The sequence below is a fragment of the Neofelis nebulosa genome, chromosome 4 (assembly GCF_028018385.1).
Source record: "Neofelis nebulosa isolate mNeoNeb1 chromosome 4, mNeoNeb1.pri, whole genome shotgun sequence".
NCBI lineage: Eukaryota > Metazoa > Chordata > Mammalia > Carnivora > Felidae > Neofelis > Neofelis nebulosa.
In genome coordinates, this window is record NC_080785.1 from 44,444,464 (window position 1) to 44,458,800 (window position 14,337).

The 14,337-nt window shown below is 36.4% G+C and overlaps 1 long non-coding RNA gene across 1 annotated transcript in view; it reads right to left on the reverse strand.

The window, feature by feature from the left end:
* Nucleotides 1-1,121: 1,121 nt before the first annotated feature.
* Nucleotides 1,122-14,337, reverse strand: part of LOC131509153 (uncharacterized) — a 78,570-nt gene continuing 65,354 nt past the window's right edge. Inside the window, exon 9 of the long non-coding RNA XR_009260326.1 lies at nucleotides 1,122-2,581. This is a non-coding gene — a long non-coding RNA (uncharacterized LOC131509153). The remainder of the gene's footprint in view (nucleotides 2,582-14,337) is intronic.

The following is a 14,337-nucleotide window of genomic DNA, read 5'->3' on the forward strand; positions in this document are numbered from 1 at the left end:
TTGTTCTCAAACTTCTACCCTCCAGAAGAGTTGTTTAAGCCACTGAGTCTGTGGTGCTTTGTAATGGTAACTCCAGCAAACTAATATACCAGGCAAACAATAAACTCAATTTCTTATTGTTGTTTTATATTTTTCAGCTCTGTGGTTCTTCATAATGTGATTGACAAATGCTGTTATATACTACACTACAGATATTATAAGACAGGCACTTAGGAAACATTTAGTAGAATTTTGAATAAATTAAAAACATGGGATAAAATATATGTACTAAAGCTTGATTTGTGGAAAAGTATTAATTTTATAGTGAAAAATAATAAACCAAAAGTAATTATTAATTAGAAACTGACAGACTAGCATGTTACGTGAAGGGAGAAGACTGAGTAAAGTAATAGTAAAAACCATAATTCTACAAGTAAGGCAAGTAACTCTTTTAATAGGGTTGAGAATAATAAACATTGCAATAAAGTTTCCTTTTTAAATTATTCTTTTTTTTGGATTATAGCCTAACAAAACAATATTTTTCTTTTTTTTTTAATTTTTTTTAACGTTTATTTATTTCTGAGACAGAGAGAGACAGAGCATGAACAGGGGAGGGTCAGAGAGAGAAGGAGACAAAGAATCCGAAACAGGCTCCAGGCTCTGAGCTGTCAGCACAGAGCCTGACGTGGGGCTCGAACTCACAGACCGCGAGATCGTGACCTGAGCCGAAGTCGGGCGCTTAACCTACTGAGCCACCCAGGCGCCCCCAAAACAATATTTTTCAACATATGTATTGTGCTGTGGTGATTACACTTAACAACCATGTGGGTATAGGGTGAATGTGAAAATTTGCTCGAGAGGAGAGAAAAAACTGAAATAATTATACCTTCTCAGAAACAAAATATGTAACATCATAAAAACACACAAAGTAGAAGTCTCTAACCTGGAAATCTTGAAGAGATTTGGTGATTTTATGAAAAATGTATGTATGTATGTATGTGTGTATGTTTCTAAGGAAGGGGTCTAATCTTTTCTCAGTCTCTCAAATAATAGCCACTTCTTAAGAAGACGAAGAACTGTATACCTAAAGCATAATTCTGTTTGTTAAAAAAAAAAAAAAGGCCCCCAAATATTATCAAAGTTCAGTGACACCTTAGAATTGGAAAATCTGGGACTCACCAAATTCCATGGTGCACGAGCATTTGTTAAATATCCCGTCTATGGATTTGGATAGAGATGTGCTGTGGTGTCAGAGATGTGGAGTACGTGTTGCGTCCGTGTGTTTACAGGATAAATTCCGTATCTGTCTGCAATAACTGAAGTGTGGCCCCACCCCGTGTCTCCAGGAAGGTATCAAATAACAAAATCCCACAACTTTTAAAACCCCAAAACCCTGAGATATCCTCGCGTCCTATCATTGTGTTCTATAAAGGAGAAAAGGGGGATTCCAAAAATGGAAATGTTCACGGTGACTGCTGGAGTGAACAGACGTCTACTTCCTTGATGTCCAGCCAAGAGCCCGCCAGCTCATGTCATTAAAGGGCTGGGCATCCTCTTCCTGCCACCACAGAAAGAAGTGTTGTTTTTGCTATTTTACTAGCCTTCAAGGTGTCATAGATACCAGGTTTTATTCTGTAGTCGTGAAGGGTCCTCTTGACACGGAGTAAAGTGAAGTAGGACTTTCTTGTTTGCCGAACAGAATAGTGGGAGATTCAGTGGAGTAGAGGGTAAGTGGTTGTCAGCACAGGTTCTGGAGCCAGGACACCTGCCGGCAAGGCCCAGCTCTTGCCATTTGTGAGGCCACAAGCAAGCTGCTTAATTTCCTTGTGGAAACCTGTCCCTTGTCTGCAAAATGAGGATAAAAATAGTGTCTGTCTCCTAAGAGTTGTCCTGAGAATTATGTGAGTTCATAAACACGAGGCCTTTACAAGAGCACTCGACTCATAGGGCGAATGGCTTACGCCAGGCTGAGCTCATTCTCTTCCCCTCCTTTCTTCTTGGGTGAGGTCTTCAATGAAGCCAATTTTGAAGAGAGAAAGAGACTTTTACAATGACTTTACAAGCTGAATTTCATTTGTCCCCTTCCATTAGTTCTGCCTCCTGCCCAACACTGTTCCACAACTACTACGTGCTCAAGGGGTTCAATGAAAGGACTTTTACTGGTTTGCTGTTTGTCCTGTGAGTTTTCTGAGCTTATCTCTCTTAGCAGTCTTACATTTTGACATATCATATGGCCCATGATAAGTCTGTCTGGTGTCTTCATACGCATTGGTTATTCTAAACTTCTTAGTTTTTATATACTAGATGGGAAGAAACATATACTCTTTACTTTTCTAGCTTTATCCTTTTTTTTTTTTTTAATCTTAGCAAAATATGTCATCAGACCCAAACAAAGGAAGGACAGTTACTGTAGATTGACCATCCAAAAGCCATTCCAATATTCCTTGCTTTCCTCTACAATCAAAGTGAAAATGAAAATACTCACATCCCCAACCTGCCAGGGGCTTATGGTGATGAATGCTCCATGTCTGGCCAATGAGATCTAAGATGAAGCCTGTGGATTAGATGTCTGAGGAACTTATCCTCTTCCCTTTATTTTTTCCTGAAATGAAATGATTTCTAGAAGTGAATCCATCGTCTTGTGATATCGGCATAAAACCATGTGCTGAGGACAGCAGAGCAAGAAGATAGAAAAAAAAAAAATTGAATTGATGTCATTGTTCAGCTACAGTATCAGCCCTGAATGCCTTACCCTTGGACTTCTGCTCTTAAATCAGACAAATAAAGCCATTATTCACATTTCATGCTGCTTCTAACCAAATACAATCCTAAATGATATAACAGACATTCTAACTTAATTAGTTGGGAATAAAAGGACCCAAAGACAACAATTATGCAAGATGTGTGCCCTCTTCAAGCCACACTGCTATGAAAATCCTGGCAGAAATGGGAAAGACTGCAGATGAAAAGTTTTGGAAAGTTATACAACTTTCTCATGATGAATATAGGGCACCTGAATAGTTATTAAGGGTATACTTCAATACAAGACACAGCAAAAAAAGCCCTGTGGGATCCTACATGTGTATGAGGAAAGTTTGAAGTCCAAAGCTGCTTATCCCATTACTCTGGAGTCTGCCTCTTTCCAAACCATGCAAAATTAGATACAGTTATATGCTCTTAGGGGACTATCTGCAAAACGGTTGCTTACAGCTCCTTCTTGGCATCATAGGAAGAAAAATCTTCACAATAACATTTTCCATTTATTTTAAAGTACAAAACATTCATTTATGGCCTACTATGTGCAGTGCATTGGGCTAAGGGCTGAGCATGCAAAGATGGAAAGACCTAGGACTACCTTGAGGATTCAATTTAAGCATCATATAGTTCTATATATCACTGTAATGGTAAGTAGGGAAATATATACACATGTATGTATCATATGTACATGTGTGTATATATCAAAAATTTTAGAAAGATACTATTTTATTAATTCGAGAGGAAAATGTTAATTAAATGTTAATTAAGCTCCTCTTCCCACCCCAGGACTGTATGTCTTCACCTCAACTCTTTATGGAAATCTTGGCCCTAATTTCACCAAAAGTCCCAAACTCTAACTTACACTGAATATACATATAATGCAGTAAGGAAGATATAATGACTATTGCTGGTGTGTAGAAAAGTATCAATATCTTCTGCATTATTTTGTAATCAGTCAAATTATAAAATTTTCTTATCAACTAATGTTTTTGTTTTGTTTTTTCCTTAGGTACTCCTAGTAAACCATTAAACCATCAGCAAAATTAAAATCAAAACAAAACAAAACAAAAAAAGCCCCCAAACCCTAACAACTTAAATTTGCTTTATTTTCAGATTTTTTTTTCTATTTCTTTTTTCTTGTCTAATTTCTTTCATTGGGCATCGCTGATAAAATAAGATTAAATGACTGGGATGATAGTGTTATCCTTGTTGGATTCTTGCCCTTAAGGGGAATCCACTTGCAGAATCACTAAACAAACACACACACACACACAAACAAACAAATAAATAAATAGGCTTAGTAACAGATGGATCTCTAACTTCAACAGATGCTAAGGGAGAGAGAAGAAGAAGAATGCAGGCCATATGGGTTTGAAATAGCTATAAATCCAAATTTCTTTGTCACTAAAAGGTAGGTGTAATTCAGCAGAGTTCAAGCAATTCTGTCAGAATTGCCCGTTTTAATCTTCTCCAGCAAATCTGAATTGGGTCTTAGAGGGACATGATGTGGTGTGCCTGCCCTTTCCTCAACAAAAGAAAACAAAAATCTTACTGTTGACTTTCTACACAATTTTGGATATGATGCCAGCACAGAGTGCCTATGACATATACAGCCCATGACTTATCCCCATATCTGATTTTTGATGCTAATAACACCTTGTCTCCAATAATGTTACTTGACTAGAGAAATCGGTGACCTTTAATTCCTGACTTTCATTGTTTTTTTTAAATTTTTTTTGTGTTTATTTATTTTTGAGAGAGAAAGAGAGACAGTGTGTGAACGGGGGAGGACAGAGAGAGAGGGAGGCACAGACTTGGAAGCAGGCCCCGGGCTGTGAGCTGTCAGCACAGAGCCTGACCCAGGGCTCGAACTCACAAGCCGTGAGATCATGACCTGAGCCGAAGTCAGACACCTAACCGACTGAGCCACCCAGGTGCCCCCTTCATTGCTTTTGTTTAAGAATGTAGTTGATATGTTTTTTCTCTCTGATTTACAAGTTTCCTCTCAAGCAAGTTAGTAACTTATTACCTAGATACATATTAATGAGTTGTTGAGAAGGTGGAAGTTTTGAGGCAGATCAGTTTTTAATAGAAGGTACCATTTGTTTTTCAAGAAATATTTATTTATTTTAAAAGAGAGAGCAATTGAGAGAAAGGGCATGAGCGTGAGTGGGGGTGGGGCAGAGGGAGAGAGAATGAGAATCCCAAGCAGGCTCCACACTCAGTGCAGACCATGACCTGGGGCCTCCATCCTACGACCCCAGGATCATGACCTGGGACGAAATCAAGAGTCGGACACTCAACCAACTGAGCTACCCAGGCGCCCCAAGAGAAGATAGCATTTGTAAAGTGAATTAATTTATAATCTGCTCTACAATTTTATATTTTCACCTCTTTGGGTTACTTAAGATGAGAGTATATTACCACAGCTGAAATCACTTGTACATAAACAGTTTAGTGGTGCTTCTTTATCATCCCACCAGGCTTCTAATTTATATGTTGAATGCAATATATTCTAGTAAAATGAGTAATTGGAAATGCAGTTACGTGCATTACCTTGCCACTATAATTTTTTAAAATATTGTCAGCTTCCTGAAATGTCAGACAACGCCATTTAAATTCCAGTGTGCAATTTTTACCTTATCTATAGGAGTATCCTGAGACAGTAATTAGGTGGGACCAAAGTCATAATCATTATTTTCTCTAAGTAATGGGTAGTGTATAATACATATCACCTTTCCAAGATGTCAGAGAATTTTGCTTTTACTTTGATAACTGCAAAGTGCAATTAGAAAATCTGTCAAAATTATTTCATTACTTTTTGGAGAAGTCAAATTATCGAGGCATTTGGAAGGAGAAAAAATGAGGGTTATAAAGTGCTGGATACTTGATTATAAAACAGAGAGAGTCTACTACATTTAAATATTTTAAAAACTGCATTTCACACTAGGAACTCAAGTTCAGCCAACAGTTTTATGCATCAGTTCTTTGAAAAAAAATGGTTTGCCTAAAAACTAACAACTGACTTTCGAAATTGGATTGTAAAGAGCATTGTTATTCTTTGCTTTGGACCATAAACTAAAAACTGAGATTCATTTACTAGGAGAAAAGGTGAAATTATATATGTGTGTGTGTGTGTGTGTGTGTGTGTGTGTGTGTGTATTTGCCTTGCTGAGTAATTACATATATTATATATATTATATGTATATACATAATCAATATGTATATACTTATATAAATATATAAATAAGCATCTCACATCTGCAGGGCCCTGTGCTAAGTGCTAGGGATACAATGTGAATGAGAACGACATGGTATCTGCTTTCATGGAGGGAGCCCAAAGATAAGCAAGTAAACATATAAACGAAATAATTTCAGCTTGTTATAAAGGCTAATAAGAAATTAAACAGAGTGAGGATAGATATGGTGACCTACTTAGTTACCATGGTGTGAGGAAGACTTTCTGAAGAAGTGACATTTGTCCTGAAGGAGGAGAAGGGGTGTTGCAAGAATTTGTGTCCATCCCTGGACATCTGATTCAATGATCTGAGGATCTCATTGATCACTGATATCAGATGGTGGATCCTACATTACAAACATGGGTATAATAAAGAGTCCAGCTTGAATATGTAACAACCCCAAAACAAGTATGAACGGTCACTAGAAAGTGAACTCAGATAAAATAGAGGGCAAGATATATGTCAACTGGTAGCATTAACTGTAGATAAAGAAATCCAAGTTGTTGGAAAATGTTATTTATCTGCATAACTTGACAGAAGAGAAAGATGCCAGGGTCGTGTTAGCCCTCGGCTCTTACCTCCTGGCTATCCAGCAAGGCAATACAGGATGGTTACTTCCTATTACAGTTGAAATACCCAGTTACAACTTTCGTTTGTCTTTTGCTGGTTTTTGCAACTCTGCCTCCCCTCATTTTCATCCTGGTAGTTGCACTGTTTTCCTTTTAGGGAACCTTGTTTTCCCTGTGGTGTCCAATATTAGTAAGGTTGTAAATTACCATTCCTAGCCTGACCTTCCCAAACCAGGCTAAGGCTCTCATTCAGGGACTTTGAATCTTGAGCTGAGTGATAAAGGATGGAAAAATGATGTAGTTAGAATTCATTTATTCTAGCAGCAGCACAGGATTTGACTGTCAGTAATTCCTGGTCTGTGTGTAGCCAGAGAGTAGCCCTCGTTTCCATAAACTTCTAAGCCTGATTTTCTCTGTTCAAGATTTTGTCTGTTCTATTAACCATGGAAGATCCTGCCAATAAATTACTTTTTTGCTTAAATTATTAGAATTGGTTTCTATTGTCTGCAACCAAAATTCTAATTCTTATGCTTCCCGGAGGGAAGCTATGATATCATTCCAGAATGAAGTACAACCATAAAAATCAGGCAAATCAGGAAATTTTACACAATCCCTTACATTAAAAAATAATAATTAAAATGGAGGGGAAAAAACTTCTCAAGCAAGAGCATAATTCTGCATTTCAACAGTGATTTAAGAAAATAAAGACAGCATTTTCTATAATTATTATTAAAAGATGTAATAACACTAATTAAGCATTGATATGCATATCAACTTGAGACAAGGACATAATGAGACACAGAAGAGGAATTAAAAGGGAAGGTCCTGAAAACATCTTCAGAAACATGGTCTGACCCAGGGGAACAGGGGCTTCAGGAGAGAGGCAAACCTGAACTCTTGTGAATGGAACACATCACTGACTTCTTATCTCTAAAAACTGGCAGATTGGACTAATCAAAGAAGAGGGGTCTCAAGGAGGACTCCTGCCCTAGGCAGGTATACTACCAGGGAACCATGACCAGAGGAGACTTCAACACAGGGACAGATGCTTGCCAAGAAGACTTGATGGCATAGAAATAAAGCTTCCTATTTTGAGTATCAAGAGCCCAATATCCCCATCTAGTAAGTGAACCCATTGGTTGGAGACAGCAAGGAGCAAAATGGGTATTATAGGAATCAAATCAATGAAGGAGAAGACAAAAACAAACAAATGCTCCAACAGCATGGAAAGGACAAAGAGGTTTAAATGAGAATTGATCATAAACACTGAAGATGCTTTCAACAAAACAACCACCAGAAAATAAGAAAGTGATAAGAAATAAAAACACATGAAAATCCTTAACATACATGTGTTTAACAACAATGTCAAAATATGTGAGCCAAAAGCTGATAAAACTTCAAGGAGAAATAGATGAACGCACTACTACAGTTGAAGATTTCATGTCCTTCTATTGGAAATGGACAGACCCAAGAAGCAGAAAATCAGTAAACTTAACAACATCTTCAATCAAGTAGATATAATTGACATCTAGAGACTACTTCATCCAACAATAGCTGAATGCATATTCTTCTCTAAGCTCACATTTATGAAGATAGATCACATTCTGAGCCATAACACACATTTTAACAAATTTTAAAAGATAGAAATTACACAGTGTCTGCTCTTAGACCACAATGGACTTAAAGTAGAAATCAATATCAGAAAGATAACTGGAAAATCCCGAACTACTTGGATATTAAATAACACATTTATAAATAACACATTGGGTAAAGAAGAAATCTCAAGAGAAAAATTTAAAACATTTTGAGCTAAACAAAAATTAAAACAAACTTATCAAACTTTATAGGATATAATAAAAATAATTAATAAAGGGAAATTTATAGTGTTGAATATGTATATTAGAAAAGAAGAAAGATAAAAAAAATCAACCATATAAAGTTCAACCTTAAGAAATTAGAAAAAGTAGATCAAATTAACTCCAAAGTAAGCAGAAGAAAATAAGTAATAAAAATTCAAACCACCACCACCAATGGCATTAAAAATAGGAAACCAAAAGTTGATTCTTTGAAAAAGATCAGTAAAATTGAGAAGTCTCTAAGAAGAAAAAAGAGCTAAAACCCAAATCAATAAAATCAGAAATGAAAGAGGTAATATTACTACATATCCTGTAGACTTTAAAAAGACAATCAAGACATGGTGGCACTGCAAAAGAATAGGCAAATATATCAATGGAACAAAATAGAAAGACCAGAAATAGACCCACATAAATATAGTCAACTGATCTTTGACAAAGGAGCAAAAGCAATACAATGAAGGAAAGACAGTTGTTTAACAACCAGTGCTGGAATAACTAGACACTCATATGCATAAGAAAATCTATGCACACACCTGACCCCTTCACACATTTTTTGCTGACAAATGAAAGAAAACTCTAAAAATAAAAGTGAGGCTTAAATTGAATACTAATTCTATTATCTGAAGTTCTTGGGCTAAATCCCGGAGATTACATTCTCTCAAGTTAAAGTGAAGTAGGTGGTGAAAGAAACAGAAAAAAATCTGCTACTAGGGCTCTTCTGGGATTTTAGATTTTTCAGGAATTTTTTCTGTTGAAATTATCAGAGATTCATACAATTAATGTAGGGAAAACATCCTCATGGCCTAGGTGGGAAGTGATGAGAAGTGTGGCAAACTAGATCATACAAGACCATAAACACAAGTTCAATTTTTTTTAATGTTGATTTATTTTGACTGAGAGAGAGAGAGAGAGAGAGCTGACACAGGTGCGTGAGTGGGAGTGGGGCAGAGAGAGAGGGGGACAGAGGATATGAAATGGGTTCTGCACTGACAGCAGACCCTGATGTGGGGCTCAAATTCACAGTGAGATGATGACCTGAGCTGAAGTCAAACGCTTAACCCACTGAGCCACCCAGGTGCCCCAACACAAATTCAGTTTTTAAAAACAAATGTGCTGTAAGACACACCAAAAGACATTGATGAAAGAAATTGATGAAGACACAAAGAAATGGAAAGATGCTCCATGCTCATGGATCAGAAGAACTAATATTGTAAAAATGTCCATATTACCCAAAGCAATTTACAGATTCATTGCTATTCCTATGTCATTTTTCACAGAAATGGAACAAACAATCCTAAAATTTGTATGGAACCACAAATGAAATAAAAAAGCCAAAGCAATCTTGAAAAAGAACAACTAGGCTGGGGTCATCTTACTTATTGATTTCAAACTATATTACAAAACTCTAGCAATCAAAACAGTATGTTATTGGCATAAGAACAGATACATAGATCAATGGAACAAAATAGAATCCAGAAATAAACTCACGCCTGTATGGTCAGTTAAATTATGACAAAGGAGTCAAGAATGTACAATGGAAAAGGGACAGTGGAAAAACTGGACAGTCAGGTGCAAAACAATGAAACTGAACTCCTATATTATACCATACACAAAATAAACTCAAAATGGATTAAAGACTTGAATGTAAAGCCTGAAACCATAAACTCTTGGAAGAAAACATAGAGGGTAAGCTCCTTGACATTGGTCTTGGCAATGACTTTTTTTTTTTTTTACATTTGACAACAAAAGCAGGCAACAAATACAAAAATAAACACATGGTAGTATACATCAAATTAAAAAGGTTTTGCACAGCAAAGGAAACCACCAACAAAATGAAAAGGCAGCATGGCAAATGGGAGAAAATATTTGCAAATCATATATCTTACAAGGGGTTAATATCCAAAATGTGTGAAGAACTCATGCAACTCAATAGCAAACAATAAGAATAATAAGCAATCCAAAAATAAAAAAGAAGAAGAAGAAGAAGAAGCAATCCAGTTTAAAATGAGCAGAAGAGGGGTTCCTGGGTGATTGTCAGTTGAGCGCCCAACTATTAATTTTGGTTCAGGTCATGATCTCATGGTTCATGGGGTTGAGCCCTGTGCTCATTCCATGCTGACAACTGGGAGCTTGCTTGGGGTTTTCTCTTATTCTCTCTCTCTCTGTCAAAATAAATAAACTTGAAAATTTCATTTTTCCAAAAAAGCATACAAATGGCCAATAGGCACATGAAAAGCTGTTCAACATCACTAATCATCAAGGAAATGCAAAGACATCACCTCACATCTGTTTGAATGGCTATTATCAAAAAAGATAAAAAATAACAAGGCAGGGATGTGGAGAAAAGGGAACCCTTGTGCACTATTGATGGGAATGTCAATTGGTGCAGCCACTATAAGAAACAGTATAGACGTTCCTCGAAAACTGAAAAGTAGAACTTCCATATGATCCAGTAATACCACTTCTGGGTATATATCCAAAGGTAATGAAATTGCTATCTCAGAGAGATTTCTGCACCTCCACATTCACTACAGCATTATTTACAATAATCAAAACATGTAAACAACTTAAGTGTCTATTGACAGATGAATGGCTAAAGAAAATGTGGCATATATGTGTGTATATGTATATTCAGTCACATAGAAAAGAAGAAAATCCTGCCACTTGCACCAACGTGGAGGGACCTTGAGGGCATTATGTTAAGTGAAATAAGTCAGGCAGAAAAAGACAAATACTGCGTAATCTCACTTATATGTAGAAGTGAAAAAAAAAAAAACCCTCATAGTAACAGATCAGATTGGTAGTTGCCAAGGGTAAGGGGGTAAGGGATGGGGGAAACAGGTAAAGGTGGTCAAAAGGTACAAACTTCCATTTATAAGATAAATAAGTTCTGGGGATATAATGTATAGCATAATGACTATAATTATCCACACAATATTCTATGTTTGGAAAGTTACTAAGCAGATCTTAGAAGTTCTCATCACAATAAAAAAAGTCATAACTATGTGAAGTGATGGATGTTAACTAACTTTATTGTGGTAATCACTTAACAATATATACATATATCAAATCAAGATGTTGTACATCTTAAACTAATATAGTGGCATTTGTCAATTATATTTCAATAAACCAGGTAAAAAGGGAAAGGAAAAACAGGGGCACCTGGGTGGCTTAGTCGGTTGAGTGTCCAAGTCTTGATTCTGGCTCAGGTCATGATCCCACAGTCATGGGATCAAGCCCCACACAGGGCTCCATGATTGTGGGCCTGCTTGGGATTCTCTCTCTATCCCTCTCTCTTTGCCCCTCCCCTGTGCTCTCTCTGTCTCTCAAAATAAGTAAATAAACATTTAAGAAAAAGGGAGAGAGAAACAAGCAAGTGTGTTGGACATTGAAATTAAAAATATAATACTATTCACTATGATATCTAAAAAAAAGAAATACTTAGTGTAAATCTAATAAAGCATGTACAGGACTTACATACTAAAATTTATAAAATGTTAGTGAAAGAATTTTTTAAAAAAGCTAAATAAATGGAGAAATGGAAATGGCCATGGTTAGAAGACTCAATGTAGCAAAGATGTCAATTTCCCTCTAAGTGATACATAGGTTTAATGTCATTCGTATCCAAATCCCAACAAGTCTTTTTGTAGATATGGGCAGTATTATTCTAAAATTTATATAGAATGACCAAAGGAGTAGAATAGCTTAAAAATTTTTGAAAAAGAAGAACAGAAGATGAATTGGTCTACCTAATTCAAGACCTGCTATAGCTGGAATAATCAAGACAGCACGATGTTGACAAAAGAATGGACACATAGGTCAGCACAACAGAATAGAGAACTTAGAAAATATTTTCAATAGGCTTTTGACAAAGTTGCAAAAGCAATTCGATGGAGGAATGATAATTGTTATTTTTATTTATTTTATTTTTTTCAAGGTTTCAGTTTATTTTATTTTTGAAATTGTAGTCAGTTAACATACAGTGCAATATTGGTTCGGTTTCAGGAGTAGAATTTAGTGATTCATCACTTCCATGCAACACCCAGTGCTCATCACAAGTGCTCTCCTTAGAGCTCATCACCCATTTAGACCATCTCCCACCCATCTCCCTCTGTCAACCCATTGCTTGTTCTCTATCATTAAGAGCCTCTTGTGGTTTGTTTCCCTTTCTTCTCTTGATTCTGCCCTTTATCATATGTTCATCTGTTTTGTTTTTTCAATTGCACATATGAGGGAGATCATATGCTGTTTGTCTTTCTCTGCCTGACTTATTTCACTCAGCACAATACATTCTAGCTCCATCCATGTCATTGCAAATGTAAGATTTTATTCTTTTTGATGCTTGAGTAATATTCCATTATGTACATATACCACATCTCCTTTATCTATTCATCATTCAATGGACATTTGGGCTCTCTCCCTAGTTTGGCTATTGTTGATAATGCTGCTATAAACATTGGGGTGCATGTGCCCCTCTGAATCTGTATTTTTGTATCCTTTTGGTAAATACATAATAGCCCAATTGCTGGATTGTAGGGTAGTTCTATTTTTAGTGTCCTGAGGAACCTCCATACTGTTCTCCAGAGAGGCTGCACCAGTTTGCATTCCCACCAATAGTGCAAGAGGGTTCCCCTTTCTCTGCATCCTCATCAACACCTGTTGTTTCTTGTATTGTTAATGCTAGCCAAGGAATGATAATTTCTAAATAAATATTACGGAGCTGTTGGGACATCCTTAGGTGACAAATTTAGGTTCTATCTACAGCTCACACCTAATACAAAAATTAACTCAAAATGAATCACTGATTTAAGCGTAAAATGTAAAATTTTTATTTACAAATAGGATAAAATTTTTCATCATGACCTAGGGCTAGGCAAATAATTATTTGACTTGACACCAAAAGCATGATCCATCAGGGGAAAATCCGTAAATTAGGCTTTATTAATATTAACAACTTTCACTCTGTGAAGTTCCCTGCTAAGAGGATAAAAAGATAAGTCACAGAGCGGGATAAAATATTTGCAAGCCATATATATGAGAAAGGACTAGTATTTAGAATTCTCAAACAACAGCAACAATATGAAAAACAGTCCCATTAGAAAATGGGCAAAAGACATGAAAGGACATCTCAATGAAGAGGATGTGCAGATGGCACAGAAGCCCATGAAAAGATGTTCAATGTCATTAGCCATTAGGGAAATTCACATTAAAACCACAATGAGATATTGCTGAACGTCTACCAGAATAGATCAAATAAAAAATAATGACAGCATCAAATGCTGGCAAGGATGTGCAGAAATTAGATCACTCATGCATTGCTGATGAGAATGTAAAATGACACGACTACTATGGAAAATAGTTTGGCAGTTTCTTCGTAAACTAAACATGCAAGTACCATATGACCCCGTGATTGTACTACTGGGCATTTATCCCGGAGAAATAAATCTTATGTTCACCCAAAAACCTGTATACAAATGTTCATAACAGCTTTATTGATAATAGCCAGAAATTGGAAACAACCCAGATGTCCTTCAATGAGTGAATGGTTAATGAACTACGGGACTTCCATACCAAGGAGTACTTCTCAGCAATAAAAAAGGGACAAATTATTCATAAGCACAACCACTTGGATGAATCTCTGGAGAATTATGCTGAATTAAAACATGCCAGTCCTAATAGGTTATATACCCTTTAATATAATATTCTCAAAGTCACAAAATTATAGCAATGCAGATTAATAGTTCTGGGAGGTTAGGAAGGGAAGTTGCTGTAGTTACAAAGGGCAACACGAAGAATCGTTGCAGTGACAGAAATTTTCTGTATCTTGACTGTGTCAGTGACGATATCCCTGTTGTGGTATTATACTTTTGGAATGTGTTACCATTGGGGGAATCTGGGTAAAAGTGTATTTAGGATTTCTCTCTATTACTTCTTACA